Source organism: Elephantulus edwardii, unplaced genomic scaffold (genome assembly GCF_000299155.1).
Source record: "Elephantulus edwardii isolate Elephantulus edwardi_28Jun2011 unplaced genomic scaffold, EleEdw1.0 scaffold00136, whole genome shotgun sequence".
Taxonomy (NCBI): Eukaryota; Metazoa; Chordata; class Mammalia; order Macroscelidea; family Macroscelididae; genus Elephantulus; species Elephantulus edwardii.
Window position 1 is genome coordinate 6,989,711 of NW_006399886.1, and position 5,675 is coordinate 6,995,385.

Genomic DNA, 5,675 nt, shown 5'->3' on the forward strand with positions numbered 1-5,675 from the left:
GGCAGAATATTAAATGATCCAAGAAGTATTAAAAGAAGATGGAAAGAGTATACAAAGTCTCTGTACTGAGAGGAATTGGCAGACACAGAAGAATTTCATGAAACAACATGAGCAAGAGCCTATGGTGATGGAGAAGTTCAAGCTGCTTTGAAGGAATTAGCAAATAAAGGAAGGAAGAAAGGAAGGAAGGAAGGAAGGAAGGAAGGAAGGAAGGAAGGAAGGAAGGAAGGAAGTCCTAGGAATAGATGGTATACCAATTAACATATTTCAACTAACAGACTCTGCCCTAGATGTGCTCACCAAGCTGTGCCAAGAAATCTGGAGGACAACCACTTGGCAACTCGGCTGGAAGAAATCTATAGTTGTTTCCATTCTAAACAACGATGACCCAACAGAATGTGGAAATTATCATACAATTTCAGTGATCTCACATGCAAGCAAGATATTGATGGCATTGTTTGGTAATTTTCACATCCTTTTGGATCAGCTTTCTTAGAAATGAAAACAAATATGGATCTCTTCCAGTCCTTTGGCCAGGCAGCTGTTTTCTAAATATTCTTAGATTTGTGAGCATGTTTATAGCTGCATCAATCTTTTGAAATATGTCAAATTGGCATCCTGTCGATTCCTGGGCCTTATTTTTTTGCCAGTGCATTGAATTTCTTCCTTTTTAACCTTTCACTCTTGATAATTTGTTACTTCTTGAATATTTCATTGTCAGCCAATTCTTTTTGGTATAGTGATACTGTGAATTCCTTTTGTTTTCTTTTGATGCTTCCTGGATTATTCAAGATTTTGCTCATAAGATCTTTAATTACTGCAACACTAATTTCAATATGAGACTAGAATATTTTAGTCTATATATTCACAATAGACTAAGCTTAGGATCTTAATCTAGATCAAGTATTTACCCAAAGACTCAAGATGAGTCAAAGGCTAAACCTGAGTCCACAATATGTGTCTAAGAAGATTTACCTTTTGTTTCATTTTTTATTGTTCTTTGAGCTAAAGTTTAGAAAACAATTCTCTGTTCAATAATCAATACAAGTTTTATTTTACAGCATAATGATACCTACAGTGAAACCCAACTCTTACCACTCTCTCCCTGAGACTCTGATTGCCATTAACCCTTCTCCACTACTGTCCTGTACTTCTCTACTACTTCTCCAAAATTTATGAGCTTTATCGTATTGCACTATGTGAATGTACCACAATTTCTCAGTCTATTTGGTTGAGGTTAGATATTGACTCTGTTTGCATGTTCTTGCTATGGTGAATAATACTGCTATGAACATTGGTGTAAAAATCTGTTTATGTCGCATTTCTAATTTCTTTGGGGTATATTACTAGTAATGAGATAGCTAAGTTACATGGAGTTTCTATGTTAGACTTTTAGTGGAAATGCCAAACTATCTTTCAGAGTGGTGCACATTTTTACAATCCCACCAACAATATATGAGAGTTCCCACCTCCCTACATAATCTCCAACATTTATTGCTTGCTGCCCACTATAAACTTTGTCACTACTACTGGGTTGAGATAGTATCTCTTTTTGGTACATTCACACAGTGGAGTACTATGTAGCACTCAGCAGCAACAATTTCAAAAAGTACTGTGTAACTTGGGAGAGGCTGGAGCGCACTATGCTGAGTGAACTAACACAATTTCATAAAGACAAAAATTGCACAAAACTATTATTGAATAAGGGTGGAAAGGCTGAGGATAAGTAGGGGTGGAACCACAGGGTTATACAGTTTGGTGGTGGTGGGTAGCAAATAGCAAGGATCGGGGTGAAAAGACAGGGTAAAGACAGGCAAGGTCCAGCGTGTCTAATTTTACAAAACTTAATGCATGAGAATAATTGTGTGAAACACAATGTGAATGAAGAATAGTGTATGAACTTCGTCACATTTTTTTTTTTTTATGTTCTAAGAAGTAACTGTCACCCCTGGGGTTAGAACTCACATCACTTACTCATAAATTATCCTTCATGTCACTATCACAGACTCTCAGGAAAACAAACAGATCTGTTGTGGAGAAAGTGAAACAAATTTGCCCCTTTTAGACAAGGATTTTGAAGCTCTGTCTCACATACTTTAGAGAAGGAGGGATTAGTCCTCAGGAAATGATGTTATGCTTTGAAGAGTAGAGGGTCAGCACAAAAGAGGAAGACCCTGCAAGAGACGGATTGACACAGTGACTATGGCAATGGGGTCAGGTGTATCAGATATAGTGAGTTACACTCACTATATTTAGTTTAGAGCATGGTTCAAGGCCATTGTTCCTAAGGTCCCTATGAGTCATAGTCAACTTGAGGGCATGTAACAACCACATTTAAATTGACACAGTTTGAATCCACTAGTTGCTCTATAAGAAAAAAATAACTATCTCCTCCTGTCGGATTAACTGCCTTTGAAAATCCACTGAAGGGTCAACTATGCTCTGGTCTGACACAGCTGTTAATAACAATAACAACAACAATGAATTGTTTGACTTCAAACTTAGCTAAATTAAACCTTGAGGCCTTGGTTTTGTCAAGTTTGAAAGGTGATTAAAAGCACTCACTCTTAATTTTTCTCACTCTTCTCTTTTCCTAAGTGTATTGAGCAGTGAATAATAGGTTTATGCTATGGTCATTTCACCAAGCAATAAATTACAAAAGTAGTTTCACTGGAAAAATATTTTCCTCTCACCAATGTTACTTATATTTCATTTTCTTCTAAAAATATAATGATATTTTTGTTTATTTGTTTTGGTTTATTATGGGTTTTGTTGTTGTTTTGATGTAACATTATCTGGCATATACCTTGGTTTAGAATGTATGTACAGTAAGCCTCAGGTTGGCTTTTTTAAGCCTTTACCTTATCCCCCTCTGGTCTCCACCTACCTGAACAGCAGACACATGGTCCTCCAATTAATCAGCAGCTGTGGGACCAAGATAAAGGGAATGTGCTTCACAAACTGGATGACAAGACTTGAGGGAACCTGGAACAAGACCCCGTTGAGAGCAAAATCTTGGCAGCAAAATCCTGGTGATGGTTGTGGGGAGACTGTGTCATTTCTGTGGAGAAATTGTGGCAAGGACTAACCAGAGATAAACCCAACAGTTAAAGATTTTGCTTTATTTGCCGAATGCTTGAGGGAGAAGCTGACTTATAACAGCTCTGAGGCAAAACTTGTTATTGAGTATTGAGGAAACCAGAGGCTTCTAGAATTTGTGTTGCTGAACTGAAACCAGGGCTTTTACAAATTAAGGAATTGTGTTTTTGTTTTAATCTGGCTCGTGTCTGCTGGATTAAATTTGGACTTGTATTGTGAGATATTCTTTGCCTCTTGCACTCCTCAACTTATTTCCTATTTTTGGTGCCACAAGTGTGAATAAAGTCTGTGGGTCAACAATGAATAAATGAGCCTCATGTTGCTGGTGTAGCTCTAGAGGCACCATGAGACTTGGCTGTGGATCCCTTATCTGATTTCTTCTCTGGAGTGGTAAGGGGCTGTGCTAGTCTCATTCCATCTGGCCTTTTCAGAAAGACACTCACATCCTAGTGTCACCATATCCCAATTTCCTCTCTTTTCACAGTAAGGAGGAAAATTTTGTTTTCAACCAAATTCTAAAATTGTCTCTAAATAATTAGACTCTCCAAGGAAACAGTCATTCTTTAAAAGACAAATACAGAAGATGGCATAGATTCAGGTGGTAGTAGTAAATTCTTCAGTCAAACTTTATGAAGTTTTTCAAATGGCTTACTCTACAAATATACAAAAATATCACTTAATCCCAAACTTGTTTAAATGTTTCAGTAGCAATAGAAGTTGCTTTTATCATCATTTGGCAGCAGTGAGTTCACTATAATTCGTAACAATCTTATGAACTGAACAGATCAGAATGTCGCCTATTCTGTGCTATTGTAACCTCTGGCTGGCGTGCTTGAGCCAGTTGTTCCACTCACCTCATAATCTACCTTATTAAGGGTTTTCCTTTTTTGCTGACCCTCTTCTTTTTCCACCATATTGCCTTTTTCTAATGACTATCACATCTTAATAACATGTCCAGAATATGAAAGATGAAATTTCACCAACTTTACCTCTACGCAGCACACTGCAAGACACATTTTTTTTTAAAAAAAATCCATGAAATATACAATATTCTTCACCAACACTGCTATGCAAAGGCATACATTCTTGTTTGGTCTTTCTTATTCATTGGTCAACATTTATAGTCATACAGAACAACTAGAAATGCCACATTTTGAATTGTTTTCATTGTTCTGTACCATTAAATCAGAACTAATTCATAGCTGATCATCAGCAGGTTTTCAGAGACAGTAAATTGCATGGGAAGAGATTGCTCATCTTTCTCCCACAAAACAGCTGGCAGATTTGAACTGTGTACCTTTGAATTCACAGCACAGTTCTTTACCAACAGATCACCAGAAGTGACATTGGATGGACATTTTTGCTCTTTAATACTTAGGAGTGGTCCTTGAGTTTTAGTTTAAAAATAGTAATAATTCCATGAGTGTTTTTTTAATTAATTGATAAAAAAAATTGAACTGGCACATATGTTATCTTTCTAATCAAGAAATTTAGAACATCTTTTAAAAGGTCTGTTTTCCATTTCTAGCTTATCTGTCAAGCTAGGTAGCAAGCTATATGAAGAATCTCATTAAAATGAATTCACATTGAGTGTATGATGAAGCTTCATTATACAAACAAAAATTTAACAAGTGATAGTGTTTCCCTTTTAATGTTCATAATTTTGTTGAAGACAAAATTTACCTGAAAACAGAAACTCTCACTATCTAAAAAAATCATTAAGAATGGGAAGAGTTGATAAGATATAGTTCAACACTCGAAGATTTTGTTTGAATTTTAATTAGGCACAATTCTAATCATAACCATTTTTTAATGGTCTGTACTTTATTCTATACACCTTATTTCTAGGGAGCTCTGGTGGCCTATTGGTAAGAATCTGCACTGCAATCCTGAAGGCACATGGTTTGAACCCACCAGCTGCTCTATGGGGGAAGAATGGGTAATCTCCTCCCATGAAGTTAACTGCCTCTGTAAACCCACCAGAGGGTCAGTTATCGGTTAGCTCCAACTCAATGGTATACAGCAACGTCAGTTTATTCTAAGCAAAGGGAAGAAATCAAAAGGTTAAGGAATAGTGCATTGACAGAGAACAACCAGAAATACAAGCTGGATTTAGAAGAAGTCTTGGCAATAGAGACATTATTGCCAAAATCAGATGGATCTTAGCTGAAAGCAAAGATTACCAGAAGAATGTCTATCTGTGTTTCATTGACTATACAAAGGCATTTGACTGTGTGGATCACAACAAATTATGGTAAACCTTGAGAACAATGGGAGTCTGAGAGCACCTGATTGTGTGAAACCTATACTTGTACCAGGAAGTAGTCCTCAGAATCCAGCCAGGAAACATTGCATGGTTTTAAATCAGGACAGAAGTGCTGTCTTTGATAACTGAAATCAGAGATGTGTCCTGTCGCAATACCTTTTCAATCTATATGTGGAACAGATTATTTTGGAGGCTGGGCTTTATGAAGAGGAATGAACAGCCTGTGTTAAGTAGATGATACAAACTTGCTTGCTGAAACTGAGGAGGATGTGCTTTCTTCAGCAGGTCAAGGGCTATAGTTTCAATATGG